At 49.1% G+C, this 21,739-nt stretch overlaps 1 protein-coding gene across 4 annotated transcripts in view; it reads left to right on the top strand.

The window, feature by feature from the left end:
* Positions 1–21,739, top strand: part of LOC148420614 (E3 SUMO-protein ligase ZBED1-like) — a 43,118-nt gene that overhangs the window by 15,223 nt on the left and 6,156 nt on the right. The gene's annotated exons all lie outside the window — the stretch shown is intronic.

Genomic DNA, 21,739 nt, shown 5'->3' with positions numbered 1-21,739 from the left:
ATGTTGGCCGATCTTCACGAAATTTCACCCAAATGTGGCCCTAATTATGATTATGGAGCATGTAAAATTTAAAGTTGATCAGCTCAATTGTTTAGGAGCTATTAAGAAGAATTTGCTACCTGCAAACATCCAATAATGGTCCAAAAAGGCACATTAAAAAAATTCATATCTCTGGTTCTGTACATCCTAGCATATGGCGCTCTATAACTTTTTTGTAGGTCTTCAGGTGCTATATAGGCCTAAAAAAATTTCAAAGCTCTAGGTGAAACTGGCCGTGACCCCGGAGAAGTGTTTGACTCTAGGTGGCGCTAAAAATCAATATTTTGGATTTTATGTATTAAGACACAAAAATACCAAATTTTACAGCAGGCCCAATGAGTGTGCAAATTTTGGTGACTTTTCGTGCATGTTTAAGCCCTCACATTTGCGATTTACTTTGGAGAATAATAATAATAATAATAATAATAATAATAATAATAATCTGGGGAGGAACAATAGGGACCTCGCAGTGGTCACTGCTCGGGCCCTAATAATAATAATAATCCGGAGATGAACAATAGGGACCTCACAGCGGTCGCTGCTTGGGCCCTAATAATAATAATCAATCAATCAATCAATCAATCAATCAATCAAATTTTATTTATATAGCCCTAAATCACCGAAGTCTCAAAGGGCTTCACAGAATGAAAATAGGTCGTACAGAGACATCTTTTCAGTATAGGGTACACAACAGCATCCCCTGTCAAAGCTCCCAGAAGGGGAAGGAAAAACTCAAAAACCCCAATTTGGGGAAAATCAGAAACCTCCAGAAGGGACCACAGGTGGGAGGAGCCCCCTTCCAGGCCCACAGGTTGAAGTGGATGCTGCATGTACCAGACACAGAAACAACATAAATTACAAAAACATTGTGCTATATAGTGCAGTGATGTCTTGACAGCAGGCAAGGCCATTGGGCAGGAACCATCCCACATTCCAGCCAGGTGGACTGCAGACGGCCGAAGTCCTAACCCGTGATGGTCGACCAACACAGGACCCAATGGAGGCGGTCAAGTCAACCCTCACCATCTAGCTAGCCCCCTCTCCCAGCCGGAAGAGGGGGGCAGGAAAAAAGAAAAAAGAAGAAGGCTACAGACAGGCTAAATTAACTAAATGCTTTTGAATATAAATGTGTTTTTAGTCGGGATTTAAAGATTTCTACTGAGGTGGCTGCGCGAACTTCCATAGGTAGGGTATTCCATAGTACTGGCGCGCGAATGGAAAATGCCCTTGATCCCGCAGACTTCGTTTTAGCCCGTGGGGTCGATAGCAAACCGGCATTTTGCGATCGAAGTTGTCGGGGCGGAACATAAGGTGATACTAAGTCGACGAGATAGGAAGGAGCTAAACCGTGTAGAATTTTATAAGTAATTAACAGCACCTTAAAATCACATCTCACGTGTATTGGAAGCCAATGCAGGTCAGCTAGAATCAGAGTAATATGATCAAACTTTCTCGTCCTTGTCAATAGTCTCGCTGCTGCATTCTGTACACACTGCAGGTTTTAATGTAGGACATGGGAAGTCCAGAAAACAAAATGTTGCAATAGTCTAGGCGCGACGTAACAAATGCATGAATTAATGTTTTTGCATCGCTAAGAGAAAGAATAGGGCAAATTTTAGCTATATTGCGGAGGTTAAAAAAACGCCGTTTTTTGTCATGTTATTAATATGTGTTCGAAAGGAGAGAGTTGAGTCAAATATCACGCCGAGATTTTTTGCAGAACTACTTTGGGAAATAATACAGTTTTCTAGGTTCAGCGTGGTATTCTTAAGCAAGTGCTGATGATGAGCAGGGCCAATAAATAACATCTCAGTTTTATTAGGGTTGAGAAGCAGAAAATTGGAAGACATCCATTGTTTAATCTCGGCAAGGCAAGCCTCCAGTTTACTGCACTTGCACGGATACGTTATTTCTAAGGGCATATAGAGTTGGGTATCATCAGCATAGCAATGAAAACTAATAGCATGTTTGCGTATAATATCGCCGAGAGGAATCATGTAGATGTTGAACAGTAAGGGACCAAGTACTGACCCCTGCGGGACACCACATGAGACGGAGAAAGACTCAGAGATCGCATCACCATAAGAAACACTATGCGTCCTTCCCAGGATGTAAGATCTGAACCAAGAAAGTGCTGATCCCGAGATACCAACACATGATCTAAGACGTTCTATAAGAATATGATGATCAATAGTGTCAAATGCGGCACTAAGATTAAGCAGTAATAATACTGATGAGACGTTGGAATCCAAGGCTAATAGAAGATCATTCGTCACTTTTACTAGGGCTGTCTCAGTTGAGTGGTTGGCCCTAAAACCTGACTGAAGGAGTTCAAATCTATTGTTGTCTATCATAAAATCGCTAAGCTGTTGTGCTACAACTTTCTCAAGAATTTTGGCAATAAACGGAAGGTGTGACACTGGCCTATAGTTAAAGAGATTTTCAGGATCTAGGTGAGGTTTCTTAAGTAATGGTTGAATGAAGGCCGTCTTAAAAGCTTCAGGTACAATGCCAGAGGAGAGTGACAGGTTGATAATATTCAAGACAGATGACCCTAAGACCGGGAATAAGTCTTTAACGAGTTTGCCTGGAAGCGGGTCGAGCATGCATGACGTCGGCTTTGCTGCATTAACCAGTTGTGTAAGACACTCCAGGGATACTAAATCAAACTGGGACAGGGTAACCAGACTTTTTTTAATCTGATTGTCCGAACTAGCATCAACACTCATAGTCGAGGTGGTGAGCGGCGCTGCCTTTTTTATTTCTTCCCTTATTAGCTGAATCCGCTGAGTAAAGAATTGCATGAAATCGTGTGCTGAATGGAGGGAATTATGATTAACCTGCTGCTGCTGTGTTAGCTGCGCTACCGTCTCAAATAAATACTTTGGGTTGTTTTTATTAAGACTAATCATTTTGGAAAAGTGATTGGTTTTTGCTAACCTAAGAGACTCTTTATATTTCAGCAAGCTATCGCACCAGGCCTGACGGAAAACCTCGAGTTTAGTTGTTCACCATTTACGCTCAAGTTGTCTACTTAACAATTTACACATACGCGTTTCCTCCGTAAACCACGGAGTGTGCCGCTTCGGACGAGTTTTAAGTTTCAGCGGCGCAATAGAGTTAAGGGAATTTAAAAGAACCGAATTAAAATCATTCGCGAGCTTATCGACTGAGCCAGTGAAAGACGGAAAGGCAGCTGTTGCGGAAGGCAGTAATTCAGAAAGTGCAGCAGTGGTTAAAGAATTAATATCACGGCTCTTAAAGCCTTGGTTGTGGACAACAAGACCACACTGAGCTAGGACTTCAAATGTTATAAGATAATGATCAGACATAACGTTAGAATGCGGCAGAATTGTGACGTTTGAGGCAGTTAGGCCATGGGTTAGCACTAAGTCTAAGATATTACCATTCTGGTGTGTTGCTGCTTTTATTATTTGTGTAAAACCAAATGCATCGATTATTGCTTGAAAAGCTACAGTAAGTGGCTCTAGTGGGGAGTTCATATGAATATTGAAGTCACCCATAATTAATATATTATCTGTGTGAGTTATTAAGTCAGCCATAAGTTCAGGGAATTCATCTAAGAATCCAGAGTATGGGCCAGGACGGTAAATAACTACCACACAGAATGGTGGTGAGGAGCTCGATCGCATAACGAGAGCCTCAAATGTCTTGAAAGTGTGACTCGTGCTCGTGCTAAGCCTAAAATCAGATTCTGAAATTAGGGCGACACCTCCCCCTTTTTTTACAAGGACGGGCAACATGTGAGCCCACAAAGTTTGCGGGTGAGGCCTCATTTAATGGTAGGAATTCATTTGGTTTTAGCCAGGTTTCGCAGAGACCAAGCACGTTAAGATTTTGATCTGTAATAAGATCATTTACAAGAAGGGCTTTTGAAGGGAGTGACCTAATATTTGTAAAGCCGAATTTAAACTGGGACAGTTTTCCCGGACTATTCTGAGTCCTCGTGTTGGTAGTACTAATACCAACAAGATTTTTATGGCTGGGGCTTGCTCTGTATTTTGAGTAATTAAAACCTCTTCGCAATGTTAGTAAAGTAGGAATTCGATTGTTGACGACTACAGCGCGCATATTGATGCTAATATTCCGCCTAGGCACTTTGTCACTAGTCTTACTGATTAAAGAGGCAGGGCTCTTTTCCTTAATCCACCCCACCTCAGCAGAAGTCTTATCATTAGGGCATTTAGCATTAGGTATTGAAACGGTCACTGCAATCCACACACTTAGACTAAGTATGCTATGTGTGTTGTAACAGTCCAGCCTAGTGCCGGTTAACTCTAGCCTTAACGACTCCACACCCGTTCTAGCAGGCTCGCTACTTGCCTGCGACCCGACATGCTCTAATGTGGGAAGTCATGGAAGGCTCAAACAGTAATCTATGTTTCTAGAAAGAGTAATGGCGCCTTTCCAGTTAGGGTGAAGGCCATCCATTCTCAGCAGGTCGGGCCAATTATCTACAAACTGGAAACCCTGCTCTTTACAGAAACCAGCCATCCACCGGTTAAGCGAGAATAATCTGCTAAACCTCTCATCATTGCCTCTCGCAGGCAGAGGGCCAGAGACAATAACTCGATGCCGACTCATCTTTCTAGCGAGATTACAAGTCCTAGCTATGTTCTTCTTTGTAATCTCAGACTGCCTCATTCTAGTATCATTGGAGCCGACGTGTATCACTATGTCCGAGTAGCTAGTGTTGTTTGCACTAGACTGGTGTCTAGCCCTCTTGCGTGTCAGCTCCCTAAGGTTAGCTTCAATGTCGGGTGCTCTGGCCCCAGGGATACACATTACAGTGGCTGGCTTTTTAAGCTTGATGTTACGGGTGATGGAGTCCCCTATAACTAAAGTGCGGGAGCCAGTAGACTGAGGAGGAGTTTGCCTAGCGAGGGGGCTAAAACGATTATGCGTCCGAACAGGCTCACCGCGGCTAGCAGGCTTCTTAGGGCTAATGCTAGCCGGACTAGCGGGTAGGCTACGACCCGCACTAGCTGACGCTAGCGGCATTGCGGGAGGGCTACGGCCCGCATTGTCATTATCAGATGTGTTCGTCTGATCTACGATTATCAGACTATCAGACTCTGCTCTAGCTGACGGACACGGCCCTCTAGGAGAGAAAGCCTCTCCAAAAGAATAACGCAGGTGTCGCAAGTGACAGATGAGGTGGAGGTGCACGGAGCGATGCTTACCTTAGTACAGCCAAGCGACATAATTACGCTAGCAGAGCTGCACGAGGACGAACGGAGCTAGGGGCTGTTCAGAGAAACGGCGAATCACTAGCTATCGAAGAATGGAAGCAGTCCTCAAAAATGAAGGAAAAAGAAGAAAAAACAACGACGAACACAGGTCCGACGGGTGGTGGTAAAAATAGAAAAATAGAAAAAGAAAAAATATCGTTCGTCTCTCCAGCTAAGGCTAAAACAGCGACAGCAGCAAAATACTCCCCCGGAACCGGGTATTCTGTTTTGGGTTTTACGGATATTATTATTATATAATAATAATAATAATAATCTGGGGAGTAACAATAGGGACCTCGCAGCGGTCGCTGCTCGGGCCTTAATAATAACAATAATAATAATCTGGGGAGGAACAATAGGGACCTCGCAGTGGTCACTGCTCGGGCCCTAATAATAATAATAATAATTATCTGGGGAGGAACAATAGGGACCTCGCAGCGGTCGCTGCTCGGGCCTTAATAATAATAATAATGATCTGGGGAGGAACAATAGGGACCTCGCAGTGGTCACTGCTCGGGCCCTAATAATCTGGATAGGAACAATAGGGACCTCGCAGTGGTCACTGCTCGGGCCCTAATAATCTGGGGAGGAACAATAGGGACCTCACAGTGGTCACTGCTCGGGCCCTAATAATAATAATAATAATAATAATCCGGAGAAAAACAAGAGGGCTCTCGCAGCGGTAGCTGCTCGGGCCCTAATAATAATAATCTGAAGAAAAACAAGAGGGCTCTCGCAGCGGTAGCCGCTCGGGCCCTAATAATAATAACAAAAATAATAATAATAATACGGAGAAAAAAAAGAGGGCTCTCGCAGCGGGAGCTGCTCAGGCCCTAATAATCCGGAGAAAAACAAGAGGGCTTTTGCAGCGGTAGCTGCTCGGGCCCTAATAATAATAACTAGAGCTGCAAGCAGCTATTAAGGGCCCTCGCAGACCTGTGCACGTTGGGGTATGAGCAGCTCGGGGTATGAGCAGTTCGGGGTATGAACAAGGAATATGAACGATGAAAAATTAGATGTTTTAGATGACTTCAGTGGAGCACTCTTACCAAATTTGTAAAATTTAGAGAGTGGGCCCGCAGCGTGAGGGAGACCCTGGTAAAGCACTACCATGATGGGATGGAGCGTGCCAGGGTCGAGGCAGAGCGGTCGCTGGAAGAGGACTGGCCGGTGGCTTTAAACATCGCTAAGCGATGGGCAAGGTGCCGGCTGGGCCGAAATCTTACCGACGCCACGCTGACGGAGATTAAAACATTCCTCCGGAACACGGCTGCAAACCAGCTGGGTGCGGTCGGGGGGAATGGACAGGAGACAACGATGGACTGGCTGCCGGCTCCAGCACCTGCAACGCAGGCACTGGTGGATACCCGGCCCTCCCCCACCATCACGGCCGCAACCACCACCGCTGGCGCTGGTGCTGCTACCAACACCGCCGCCGCCGCCACCACCGCTGATGCCGCTGCCGCCCTCCCACCGGAGACGTGTCCGGGACCCCGGAGGGATGCAGGTAATTTACCATCTCCGATCTGTGCGGGCGATGAGAGGCGGCCACAGGCCCCACTGGCTCCTCCGGTGAGCTGATCGACCCCCCATAGAGCCGCCCCGCCGCCCCCTCAAACTGCAAGGGGGGCACAGGGGGGGACGGTGGTGACCCGGATGCTCATTCAGGGCCATCCGCCAGGTGCGCTCTCCGCGGCACCGCTTCCACAGCGGGTAAAACGGCTGACGTCAGGGAGAAGGTGTCACGTTTGAGCATGGAGACTTAAAGCAGTGTGAGATGTGGGAAAGGTGGAACCAAAAGGACGCAGGACAGACTGGGATGGGGCTCAAAGGAGGATAATTAATAACAAACAAAAGCAGGGTAGATATGGACCAAAAATACAAAGTACAAACAAAAACGCTAAACTCAAATTACTAGGGCAACAGGGAACGGAAGGCAGCACAGGATAGATGGACACAAGGGAACACGAGGCAAGACAGCGGGGGAAGACGTACGGCAAGGACCAGGCAGCGCAGAAAACAAACAATGATCCAACAAGAAGCAAATGCAAACTGGGAACTTAAATAGACTACACACTTAACGAGAAGACACGACACAGCTGGGGGAGAGACAAAAGGCAGGGGAAGCTGACTGGATGAGAAGGAGGGCAGGTAAACAGGCAGGTGGACAAGATCAAACTAATGAGGTAGGCAGACGCGGGGAAGGAACTATGGAAACTAAATGGCTAAACAAACAACCCAAAATCTCTACAAAAAAAACCCATAGCCAAACATAACCCAGGCAGAACGTGACAGAAGGCAATTAGAGCGCCCCCCCCACCCCTGAACCGGAGGCTGGCCCATGCACCAGCCAATCCGCGCTGGACGACATGTCCCCGGAAATTAACCTGATCGACCTCGACTGGGACTTCGACGCATCGGGGGACGAGGGCCTCTTGGCGGTAACACGGCGGTAAAACAGCTTCAACAAGCCAGATGGGCCGCGTAACGACGTTTTCCGAATGCGCAAATCTGGATAGCAGAAATGAATTTTTCACAGGTTTTGGCGCAGCGCGAACGGGATAATCTCTGTGTACTTAGCCAATACATCACCAGAAATCCGCATGTTCCAGCTCTTCCGGGCGAGCGTTTTAATGTGGGCCGGGATGGCATTCACTGGACGCCGGGAACAGCGCACAGGATGCTAATGTATTGGTGGAACTTCCTCGCAGAACAATGGGTCCTGGAACGGGGGGAGGGCGAGGGGCCCCAGGTGGAGACTACAGGTAATGACTCGGCCAACCCTGTAATGGCACAGCAAACGGGTACAAATACAATTAATTTTAATCTGGAAGAGGGCATTATGGTGCTAACGGATAAAATTGATTTAACACCCACACAACGCCAGGTGCTAAAGAGAGTTTTATCATTTGTCCTGGTGAGGGACATGGACCACTCTTTAAAGCCTCAGATGATGGTAGTTTTGCAGCCTTACCACCGGCGCATTATGCTATCGGCGATTTTTCAGGACCAGGGACAGCGGCATCCTACACCTCAGAATGGAGCCCATCAGATACGATGCTTCCGGCCGCTATAAAAGCAGCTATCAAGGCAGATTGGAGGGCCTTCAATGAGATTAATTGGAACATAAAAAAACACACAAAATTTAACGGAGCCCGAGCAAGCCGCATTGACGAGCCTAATACAGGACATGCGCGTGGTAATTAAACCAGCGGACAAGGGGGCAGTGGTGGTTGTCATGGACCGCGAACGTTACATACGAGAGGCACTCAGACAACTAAATAACACTAAATATTACCGTAAATTAGAGGGCCCAATTTTCTGGGAAACAATACCGTTGGTGTGGGACATCCTGGAGGACATGAAGAGGGCGAACTTCATTACGGCAGGTCAACTGAGATTTCTCAGGGGGAGTTCTGACCCCAGGCCTCGTATATTTTATCTCCTCCCTAAAATACATAAGAGCCCAGAAAATTGAAGTTTCCCACATTGGATGCCAGCGGGGTGTCCGATTGTCTCGGATTGTGACAGCGAGACATACAGATCGGTGCGCTTCTTGGACTTTTATCTTAATCCTCTCTCAAACAACCATCCGAGTTACTTAAAGGATACGTACCATTTCTTAAGTAAAATGCACAATTTGCAAATTCCACGAGATGCACTGCTGTTCACAATGGACGTAGAGAGCCTTTACACTAATATTGAAACTCCGGCAGGCCTGGAGGCAGTTAAAAATTGGATGAGCCGCTTCCCGGATGAACGCAGGCCGGACGATGCACTATTGCGTTTACTGGAAATCAATCTTACAAGAAAAGATTTTGTATTTGATTCCCAGCATTACTTGCAGATTTGTGGCACAGCGATGGGCAAGGCCTTTACCCCCCTCTTACGCCAACATTTTTATGGCGCACTGGGAAGAGCGGGCACTGTCCTGAGCACCACAACGCCCGCTGCACTATTATCGCTTTTTGGATGACATTTGGGGCATTTGGCCCTTTTCAGAGGAGGACTTTCAAAGATTCATGGCGCATGTAAATAGTCAAAATGAATCCATTTCGGTCAAAGCGATACTAGTATGACCAGCATAGACTTTTTGGATGTGACAACGTTTAAAGGCCCGAATTTTGAAAATACGCTAACATTGGATTTCAAGGTGCATTTTAAAGAAACAGACACGCATGCATTGTTGTGGAGGACGAGTTTACACCCCCGACATACCTTTAGTGGCATCGCGAAATCCCAATTGTTGCGCTTTGCGAGAATCTGCAGCCGGCGAGAGGACTTTCTGGATGCCACGTCCACCCTGTTTGCAGTCCTGCGACGGCGGGGGTACAGCAGGAGCGAACTGCGCAAAGCCAGAAAGTCCTTCCGGGAACCGGAGAAGCGCGAGCGCCATCGTGAGGGTGACGGCACCCCCCTGGTGGTAACATTTTCAAGACAGAGTGTTCGACTGGCGACCCACTGTAAAATTAATTTTAAGGGATACTTGGGATCCCCAAGGGGGGTGGGGCACCGACCGGTGATTGCGGCGTACCGGAAGAACCCCAATTTGGGGGATCTTCTGGTCCGCGGCATTCTGCCGAGTCTGGAAGCCCCGGAGGATCAAGGGGAGATCCCCAACTCCTGTCCCCTACTGTTTGTGAGACATGGGCGCACTAATAGCATGATAAAAATTCCACCGATGTGCGAGCCGACCCGATCAAATTGTATTTACCTGCTTCATTGCGCGCTATGTGGCATGATGTACGTAGGCGACACGAGCGGGACACTGCGACGGAAGGTTGAGGAACTTCGGCGTTGCGTGGAGGAGATTGCGGGCAAGGTGGCCTCACGGGTGGTCCATCATTTTGGGTTACACGGCTTGAGCCACCTGGAATGCAGGCCATTACAGATGGGCCCACTGTGGGACCAGACCGAGGGCAAACGCACGGCTTTGGAGTGGCAAATTCAGCTGGGCACCCGTTATCCTTTTGGCCTGAATGAATGAGAACGTGGAGGATGGCATTAGGATCATACAAGTTAATGTGCTAAAGCAATAAAATAAATCAAAGCAACACAAAAAAGTAATGGGAAATATGTTCCTTCCTTTTTTACACCCAGCTTGGAGATTGATGCACAGAGACAATAGTGAGTTAATATGCAACGTTAGCACTCGACCGGCTCTCATACTAACCTCAACCAGGAGTGGAGCGCATGGGAAAGCGGATGGAGCGACGGGAGCTAATTCTATTGATGATCAATTTCACGTAGGAAAATAAAATTAATGTGCATATTGTACGTACCTGTGCTGCTCGGGACAATTGTTTGGTGAAGAGGGAAACACGTGCCATCGGACCACGCTTACTTACTGAGAGTGCTCTGGCCGGGACAAAGCAAGGAGCACGAGTGTTTTGATTAGCCTTCCATCGCACCTGCCTCGGGAGCATTAATTAATTGGAGGGTGACGATTAAAGGACGAGATGGAATCACGCCCATTACTTTCAGGCACAGAGAGAATGCAGGCTGTTTGAGGGAGAGGAAATACGAGTGGGAGGGTGCTCTGGGGGCGATCCAGCGGGGACCCCGGGGCCCTTGGAGAGGACCCCCTGTGCGGAGAGTGCACAACGGAGCGGGCTACGGGGGGACTCGCTCCTCCCGACCCGTTGCCGGATCTTTATACTAACATAACCCTAACCCAAACCCTCTAATCTTTTCAAAAAACTTAACCCTAACCCTGCGCATATTGTACGTACCTGTGCTGTTCGGGACAATTGTTTGGCAAAGAGGGGAACACGTGCCATCGTACCACGCTTACTTACTGAGAGTTCTTTGGTCTAGACAAAGTAAGGAGCATGAGTGTTTTGATTTGCCCTCCACCGCACCTGCCTCAGGAGCATTAATTAATTGGAGGGTGACGACTAAATGACGAGATGGAATCACGCCCATTACTTTCATGCACAGAGAGAATGCAGGATGTTCGGGGAGAGGAAATAAGATTAGGAGAATATTCTGGGGGCGACCCGGCGGGGACCCGAGAGTGCACAGCGGAGCGGGCCTCGGGGGGACTCGCTCCTCCCGATCCGCTACCGGTTCTTTATACTAACCCTAACCCACCGGCTCACCCTATCTGGACATCTGCCTTGTCTTCTCCTCGATCATATGATGTGCAGAAGGTGGCTATTTGACGATACAGTATATGGTATTGGAGGACATTTTGATACACCTTCTTTATCCTCCCCGGCATCGCTCGATGCACTTAATCATAGCCATTTGGCCGTGGGGTGCAGGGGGGAGACCCTTGTTTGAACGCCCTCCCTCCAAGACTCTCTAAACACAACCATCACGGGCAGCCTTAAATATTGGACTAGAGCGATTAGCTCCGGCGGATTGGCCATAAAATGTATTAGACATAATGCAATGTGGGGTACCGTGCGTTGAGACCTGGAGACAGCTAGGGATGGAAATTTACAAAAAGAGGCGGGGTCACCTGTTTGCTCCACCCAGCAGGTTGGCCCAGGAATCCCTTCATTAAGGAGCAGCAGCCACACCTGGTCCTATTCCTGTTTGTTTGACATGGCGTCAAGAAGGAGCGACAATTGGGAGGTGAGACGAGGCCGTCAGCGGGAGCGGGACCTCTCACCCCCCGACAAGGGGGCTCTCTATGGGCGACCCCTGAAGAGAGCCCGTCGGGGGGAGAGAGGAGCAGGAGGAGGACGGCGTCAGCGCCGGGATGACAGGGGGGCATGCTCGCCGCCTCGCTCACCGCGCCGCGAAGATCCCTGGGAGAGCACACTCAGGGCGACGTGAGCGGCGCTTACGCACCCCCCCACCAACACCACCACCACCATCGCCTGCCCGGCGCCGTGAGAGACGCTGGCGGTCCCCACTGCCAGCTCAACTTCGCGATGGGCGTCAACGCCGGCGGGAAGAGCGCCGCCGGGACGATGCCCGCGGGGACCGCCGAACCGGCCGCAGGGCACCAGCGGGCTGGGTCCGATGGAGGGACTCCCCTCCATCATCATCCTCTGCCCCGTCATCGGCAGAGACTTCCGCCGACGACCTCCGCCATCCCCGGGGGGGACATAGACCAGCAGCAACACACGGCAAGGCGGTAGGTGTCACCCGACCACGTCGATGCAACCAGCGGCCGGCACGTGTGGCACGCAGGGAGGAGGAGACGAAAGCCATCTTCCGCCTAATCCGGATGACCCACCACTGCGTGCTAGCATCGGAGGACATGCTGGGCGCCCTCTCGAGAGCCTTCGAGAGATGGTGAAACCAGCAGGTCTCACAGCGGCGACGGAGCTCCGTCTGCAAGAGCGCACGAGGACGTGGGCCCGCAGCGTGAGATCAACTCTGGTGGAGCACTACCATGATGGCATGGAGCGCGTCAGAGTTGAAACTGTACAGTTGTTGGACGAGGACTGGCCGGTTGCCCTGAACATCGCGAAGCGATGGGAGAGGCGCCGTCTAGGCCCAGCCCTGACTGACGCCACGCTGACGGACATCAAAACATTCCTCCGGAATGCGGCTGCGACCCGAGTGGTCCTGAGGACCGGGGGGAATGGACAGGAGACGGTCATGGACTGGCTGCCGGCTCCAGCACCGCCAGCAAACGCTCCACCCCCGTCTGCCACCACAACTACCATCGCTGCCGTCGCTGTTACCGCCGCCGCTACGGTCGCCACCCCCCTGGATGATCTGCAACCGGGACCCCAAACAGAGGAAGGTAACTTACCGACTCCGACTGGCGCGGGCGACTTGCATCAGGCACAGACCTTATTACCCCCCCCCGGTGGGCCCCCGCCCCCACCACCTCCCGAGAGGGGGGCCCAGGGAAGCACAACGGAGACTCGGGCACTCGCTCAAGGTCATTGGCCAGGCGCGCTGATCCAAACCCCGCTTCCACAGTGGACTAGGCGACCACCGCCAGGGGGAAGGCAACTTGCCCGCCCACCATTTTCTGACCAGGAGGCTGGCCCTTTTGTCCGGCAACCGGCGGTGGATAATCTATCCCTGGGGATCAGCCTCATCGATTTGAACTGTGGGACATTGACGCGACTGAGAAAGCGGATCTCCTGGCTCCCTTCCCCTCCCCACATCCGGCGCGGGAGGAGGAAGTGGCCGGCCCGCTCTCCCCAACTGGCAGGTAAAGGACCTCCGGGCCAAGCGCCAGTGAACTCACCTTTAAGGGAACAGGGAGAAGATGGAGATACGAGTTGGTCTGGTCGGCTGAGGGCGAGTAGAACCCCCTACCTGACCCACTTGTATCCAATCCCAACCCGTCGTGACGCGGAAAATTCCGTGGCGAGGATGTGGACACAGCTGGCGTCTTTTCAGGGATCGCCAGCCCCCGGACTCACCCGTGTTACGTCATATCAATCCTGCTTCAGAAAACAATCAAATTGGAAATTGTTTGTGAAAGCATCTCGGGTGATCCTGGGCGACTCAAATCTATTGCGGCTCCCAGGATTTTTAAATCGACAGCTACCCGGGGGCCACATTGACATTTAAAGTCGTCCTGGATAAGGACAGGCAATCGAGTGTGGTGACTCAGGTCATTTTGTCGGCGGGCAACACGGCGGTTCGGCAACTTCAACAAGCCAGGCGAGCCACAGAACGACGTTTTCCGAACACGCAAATCTGTGTAACAGAGATCAATTTCTCACAGGTTTTGATGCAAAAGGAGCAGGATAATTTGTCAATCCTAAATCAATATATCACCAGGGGCCCTTACGTTCCGGCTCTTCCGACTGAGCGTTTCAAAGTAGACCGGGATGGCTTACACTGGACGCCGGAAACAGCTCCGAGAATGCTTAGGCACTGGTGGCATCTTTTATCGGAACAGGGAACAGCACGGGGGGACAACGATGATCCCCGAGCGGAGCAGACAGGTATTGACTCGGCTCTCCTGACCACAACACAACAAGGGAATCTGAATGTAATCAAGTTTAATCTGGAAGAGGGCATTATGGTGCTAACAGATAAAATTGACCTGACACCTGCGCAACGCCAGGTATTAAAGAGGGGGTTGTTGTTTGTCCCGGTGAGGGACGTAGATGACTCTCAGAAATCCCAGATGATGGTAGATTTACAAGCATATCATTGGCAACTTAGCCTGGCAGCAATATTTCAGGACCGGGGACAGCGACAAGCTAAACCATTCACGGCTCGCTCTGAGTGAAACCCACCAGACACAATGCTGCCAGAGGCAATCAAGGCGGCCATTAAAGCGGATTGGGATGCCTTCAAGAAAATCAATTGGAGTGCAAGAGATAGACGTAATTTGACTGAGTCCGAACAGACCGCGTTGACTAGCCTGATTCAGGACAGGCATATAGTGATTAAACCGGCGGACAAGGGAGCGGTTGTTGTTGTCATGGATCGAGAACGCCATATACGTGAAGCACTTAGACAATTAATAATACAAAATATTACTGCAAATTGGAGCCCCCGATCTTCTGGGAGACAATACCAATGATTTGGAACATTCTGGAGGAAATGAGAAGGGCGAACTTCATCATGGCAAACCAACTGAGATTTCTCAGGGGAAGTTCAGACCCGAGGCCCCGAATTTTCTATCTCCTCCCAAAAATACATAAGAGCCCAGAAAATTTGAGCTTTCCACATTGGATGCCAGTGGGACGCCCCATTGTCTCTGATTGTGACAGTGAGACATATAGGACTGCTGATTTCTTGGACTCTTACCTTAATCCACTCTTAAACAAGCATCCTAGTTACCTGAAGGACACTTATGATTTCCTGGGTAAAATGCGCAATTTGCAGATTCCGCGAGATGCATTACTTTTTACGATGAATGTGGAGAGTCTGTATACAAATATTGAGACTTCGGCAGGCCTACAAGCTGTGAAAGAGTGGATGAGCCGCTCTCCTGACAGTCGGCGACCGGATGAGGCACTACTGCGTTTACTGGAGAGCAATCTTACAAGAAATGACTTTGTATTTGACTCCCAGTATTATTTGCAGATATGTGGGACAGCGATGGGCAAAACCTTTGCCCCCTCTTATGCCAACATCTTTATGACATATTGGGAGGAACGGATGCTGTCCTCAGCACCACAACGTCCACTGCACTATTACCGTTTTCTAGATGACATTTGGGGCGTCTGGCCTTTCTCAGAAGAGGATTTTCAAAAATTCGTGATACATTTGAACAATCAAAATTAGTCCATTTCGGTCAAAGCAGTCACTAGTATGACGAGCATAGACTTTTTGGATGTTACCTCCTTTAAAGGCCCGAATTTTGACGAAACGTTAACATTGGACTTTAAGGTGCATTTTAAGGAGACGGATACGCATGTGCTGTTATGGAGAACAAGCTTGCACCCGCGTCACACCTTTAGTGGCATCTTAAAATCCCAATTGTTAAGATTTGCAAGAATATGCAGCCGGCGGGAGGACTTCCAGGACGCCACGTCCACTCTGTTTGCAGTTCTGCGTCGGCAGGGTTACAGCAGAAGTGAGCTGCGGAGAGCCCGGAGGTCCTTCCAGAAGCCAAGATCACGGGAACAGCGGCAGGAAGATGGTTGCAATCCGCTGGTGGTAACATTCTCGAAACAAAGTGCCCGGCTGGAAACTCGCTGCAAATTGAACTTTAAGGGATATTTGTAATCCCTGAGCGGCCTGGAACGCCGGCCGGTGATTGCTGCGTACCGGAAGAACCCCAATTTGGGGGATCTTCTGGTTCGCGCCGTGCTACCGAGCCTGGTGGATCCTGAGGAGCAGGATGACATCCCCAGCCTCCAACCTCTCGTTTTCGTCAAACATGGGCGTACTAAACATATGATTAAAATCTTACCGGTGCGCGAAGCGTCTTGCCCAAACTGTGTCTTCCTCTTTCATTGCGCACTTTGCGTCATGATGTACGTGGAGGACACAGACGGGACATTGCGGCAGGAAGTAGAGGATCTACAGCGCTGCGTGGATGACGCCTCGGGCAAGGCGGCCTCACGGGTGGTTTCTCGTTATATATTTCCTGGGACTACATGGCATGAGCCACCTGGAATGTAGACCGATACAAATGGGCCCGTTGTGGGACCAGATCGAACACAAACGCGCGGCCTCAGAGTGGCAAATTCGACTGGGTACCTGACATCCGTTTGGACTTAATGAATAAACACATGAATAACGTAAATCACGATCATGTATCCTCTGACCAGCCAGATCATGGTGGCGAACGCGACCGGACAGCACAACATAACAAATATCCAGGCAAGGTTCACGTGGGCTTGCCCAGGCAGCTTCATGATGAGGATGTGAACTGCTGCTGCTAAAGCAGGCTGATCCGCTGAGCTGCTTTTGCCATGACAAATAGTGGGCCTGTGCGCGTACACATACGGGTGTGTGTGGGTGCGTGCGTGGAGGAGACCTCCAACACATCCGCCTGGTGGAGATTGGAGGAACCTGCCCAAAAAAAACAATGACAAGTGTTAAATAGGAGCAACAGGCTTTTTTTCGGGAGACGAAACAAAATTGGGATTATTTTTCCGAATACAGGGGGAGGACGCATTGCGGGAGGGGGGCAGTGGAGCAAGGAGACAGCTTTGGGGAGGGACCGGCAGAGACCCGGGGGATGGGTGGTGGGTGGTGCGCGGTGAGTGCACAACGGGGTGGGTTTTGCCCGGGGGAGAGGGATTTTTTTTCTCCCTCTCTCTCTCGACGATCAGCCACTGGATCTTCACATCCCCTAACCCTAACCCCTTAGCATCCCAGTTACCTGAAGGACACTTATCATTTCCTGGGTAAAATGCGTAATTTGCAAATTCCGCGAGATGCATTACTTTTTACGATGGATGTGGAGAGTCTGTATACTAATATTGAGACTTCGGCAGGCCTACAAGCGGTGAAAGAGTGGATGAGCCGCTCTCCAGATAGTCGGCGACCGGATGATGCGCTGCTGCACTTACTGGAAATCAATCTTACAAGAAACGACTTTGTATTTGATTCCCAGTATTATTTGCAGATATGTGGGACAGCGATGGGCCATACTTTTGCCCCCTCTTATGCCAACATCTTTATGGCATTTCGGGAGGAACGGGCACTGTCCTCAGCACCACAACGTCCGCTGCACTATTACCGCTTTCTGGATGACATTTGGGGCATCTGGCCTTTTCGGAAGAGGATTTTCAAGCCACCTGGAAGCCACCTGGAATGTAGACCGATACAAATGGGCCCGTTGTGTGACCAGATCAAACGCAAACGCGCGGCCTCAGAATGGCAAATTCAACTGGGTACCTGACATCCATTTGGATTAAATGAATAAACACATGAATAACGTAAATCATGATGTGACCTCTGACTAGCCAGATTACGATGGCGAACACGACCGGGCAGCACAACACAACAATATCCAGACGGGATCCACTGGGGCTTGCCCAGGCAGCTTCATGATGAGGATGTGAACTCCTGTTGCTGAAGCAGGTTGATCCGCTGAGCCACTCTTGCTGTGCTGAATAGTGGGCGTGTGCGCGTACACATACGTGTGTGTGTGTGTGTGTGTGTATGTGTGTGTGGGTTGAGGAGACCTCTAACACATCCGCCTGATGGAGATTAGATGAACCTGCGATAAAAATTAATTAAAAAATAACGACAAATGCTAAAATGGAGCAACAGGTTTTCCTAGGGAGACGAAACGAAATTAGGATTATTTTTCCGGACACAAGGGGAGGACACATTGCGAGAGGGGGGTAGTGGAGCGAAGGGACCGCTTTGGCGAGGCGAGGGACCGGCAGGCACCTGGGGGATGGGTGGGCCCCAGCACGGAGCGTGCACAACGGGGCGGGTTCCGCTGGGGGAGAGGGAGTTTTTTCTCCTTTTCTCTCCCATCGATCCGCCACCAGATCTCTATACAACCTAACCCAAACCCTAACCCAAACCCTAACCCCAGGATGTTTCGGGCGAGACGGCCTCATGGGTGGTTTATGATTATAGATTACATGGTATGAGCCACCTGGAATGCAGGCCAGTACAAATGGGCCCGTTATGGGACAAGTTCAAACGGAAACGCGCAGCCTCAGAGTGGCAAATTTGACTGGGCAACCGCCATCCATTTGGATTGAACGGATGAACAATGGTAGACACAGGCGAAACCCACTGGCGCTGATTTGGACAGCTTTGTGTTGAGGATGTGAATGCCTGCCGTTGGGATAGGTTAATCCGCTGAACTGTTCCTACCAAGCAGGGCAGTGGGCCAACTCATGTGTGTTGCGGTGACCTCCATCGCATCCGCCTTGGAGAGGTCGAGGGAGCCGGCGAATCGGAGGACTCGGGGAAGGGAGGAAATTAGGATCACTGTTCCGGACGCAGGGGGAGGATATGATGCGGTAGGAGGGAGAGGGGACGAAGAGACCGCTCTGGGGACGGACCGGCTGGTGCCTGGGGAATGGGTGGTCCCCAGTGTGGAGAGTGCACAACGGAGCGGGCTCTTCTGGGGGGCTTGTTCCCCTGGCCCGCTACCGGCTCTTCATACTAACCCTAACTCAAACCAGAACGCGAGTTCGGAAGGCAGGATCTTGGCAGGAATGCTTAATACTGTCTTACAACCCCATGCTCTAAAGCTTAACCCACTATTCCGAATCCTAAACACAACCAAAGTTTCTAAACCGAACCTTCACTTCGATTTGTAAACCCGTCCTTGTTCGTAACCTCAAACACGTACATTGGAGAATGACCTTCATCACCTGGCACAGGGCGTGGGACCTAATGGAATGTGGGCAGCGACGCGTCTAAGCGGGTCCCTCTGCCAAAAAAATAGTGACGGATTGAATCACTGGGCTCCCGAGTGGGATGAAAATGATGTGATGGGAGAACTCCAAAGCTTTCCCGGTGGTGCGCGTGCACTACGAGTTCCTGGCTGTAGCTGGGCCTCGGATTTAACAACAAATTAACCCTAACCCACAACGGAGCGGGCTCCACCGGGGGGACTTGCTCCTCCTGGTCCGCTACCAGATCTTTATAATAACCCTAACCCTAAAGAACAGTGGTGGTTCGTGACTTTCACACGTACGCCTTCTGTGATGTCAGACTCTCGAATAAATACCCCTCATGCGCACATATGCATTACCTTACACAGGCGATTTCTGGAGCTTTTAAATGTCAATAAACCCGCATCAGCCATTAAAACTTGTCATACGTAATGCTGTCAAAAAAAAAACAAAAAAATACATATCCACGAAATTATATGAAGTCCAAATTACAGATCACAGTTTAATAAAAGGAGAACATCATTTAACTTCTATTACTTTTATATCATTATATTTTCTATTTTATTTACTATGAATTGAATACGGATGAAATAAAATAACACAAACATGTTAAAAATTAAACAATATCCCCCAGTTTGAATCCACCCGAGCTGGTTGTTTCGCTAGACGCGGAAAAGGCTTTTGACAGAGTGGAGTGGCACTTTCTTTTTTTTGTTCTGGAAAAATTTGGTTTTGATTCAAACTTCGCATCTTGGATTAAATTACTTTATACTAGCCCTGTGGCTTCCGATTCTTACTAATGGACTTCGGTCGAATCCATTTTCCCGGTTTAGAGAAACCAGACAAGGTTGCCCTCTATCTCCATCTCTCTTTGCCATATCTATTGAGCCGCTGGCTATTTGGCTGCGTCGAGAAGTCGGGTTTGAGGGCATCTCCCGTTCTGGTCGTATTCATAAATTGTCTTTATATGCCGATGACCTCCTTCTATATACTGTATGTCCAATCCAGTGGTCTCCCTTCCGGCTATACTTGGAGTCCTGTAGACCTTTGTGTTATAAAATAAATTTTCAGAAAACTGAACTTTACCCGGTAAATCTCTCTGCTAAGCGGATACCGCAATCCTTTTTTCCTTTCAAATATGCGTCAGATGGATTCAAGTACCTGCAGTGGTAAAACTTAATCTCTGACTCCTGTGTTGTTATTTACACCTCTCCTTGGGTCATTTGTGGGGTATCAAGCCCACTTCAAACCCAACACTAGATCAACAGATAAGTTCATTTATCTGGGGGAAAAAGCACCCACACATCAGTAAGGCTGTGCTGCAACTCTCCAAACCAAGGGGAGGTTTGGCCTTGCCAAATATGATACTACTGATCCTGCAATATTCAAAAACTTTTGTATTGGGTTAACTGTAAGGATGCCACATCACGCCCATTGTGATTTGATATGGAGCTGGCTTGTTCGAAAGTTTCCCTCCACTCCCTGGTCTGCTCTCAACTTCCTTTAACTGCTCCCAAGATTTCTTTGAATCCAGTTGTACAAGCCCCAATCAACATTTGGCTTCAGTTTAGGGAAACCTTGGACTTCACTGCGCCTCCGTCCTTTCCCCCATGGTAAACAACCACTTGTTCCTCCCCTCCTGCACAGATGCGACATTCCGGACTTGGTCCGATAAAGGTATACTCACGTTCAAAGACCTGTAGGACCAAGGGACCTTTATGTCCTTTCCTGAGCTTGCGAGGAAATTTGACTTACCGAACTCTCACCAGTACCGTTTTTTCCAGACACGGCACTTTATTCAGTCACAGAACCCCAAATTTCCAAGCCGACCACCTGAAACACATTGACACACTCTTAGCTCTCTGTCCAGGTGAAAAGCGGCAAGTTTCTGTTATTTATGGACTCCTCAACACAGCAACAATCACCCAGCCTATGGCCGCAATGTCTGAGGAATACTGGCAGCGGGCTTTAAAGCTGGTACATTCATCTTCAATATGTGCACGGCACGGTCTTTTGCAATGTAAGGTGTTGCACAAGGCCCACTACACAAATGCAAAACTGTCTTGGATTTATCCCAACTCGTCCGATTCCTGTAATAGATGCAAATTATCCCCGGCAGACCATTTTCACATGTTTTGGTCGTGTCCCAGGCTTGCCACATACTGGTCAGAAATTTTTAATATGCTCAGTGTGGCATATGATGTCAATCTCCGCCCAGACCCATTTCTGGCTCTTTTTGGCGCGCCTTCTGACCCTGTGATGGGAAGACATTTGCAGACGATTCTAGCGTTTTCCACCTTGTTAGTTAGACGACTTATACTCCTAAAATGGAAACTTTCTCAACCACCTTCTCACAATAGATGGATTCAAGAGATAACAATGTCCATAAAACATGAGAAACTCTGCTTTTCCCGTAAAGGTTCCCCTGCTGTTTTTGTCGAGACATGGACACCTCTATTAAATTATATACAGACTTTGACATCTCTCCTGATTGTGATGATTGAGCCGCCACCCCCCCACTTATTTTTTTTTCCCCTTTACTTTAGTTTTTCCCATTTTTCCTCTTTTTCCACTGTTTCATTTTGATCTGGATGTTCAGATGGGACTGCAGTTTGATGTTCTGCTCTTGTTTTGTTTTTTTATTATTATTATTTGTTCTCAATGTTGCTGTTATTAGTTCTGTTTTAATGGATGTCTATTAGGCCCTAATTTAAGTAGGAGCTAGGGTTTGGAACGGGGAAAATA

The sequence above is a fragment of the Hippichthys cyanospilos genome, chromosome 7 (assembly GCF_059441005.1).
Source record: "Hippichthys cyanospilos isolate Australia breed blue-spotted pipefish chromosome 7, RoL_Hcya_1.0, whole genome shotgun sequence".
Classification (NCBI taxonomy): domain Eukaryota; kingdom Metazoa; phylum Chordata; class Actinopteri; order Syngnathiformes; family Syngnathidae; genus Hippichthys; species Hippichthys cyanospilos.
The sequence above is the reverse complement of the archived record's forward strand: the minus strand, read 5'-3'. Positions and strand labels throughout refer to the sequence as shown.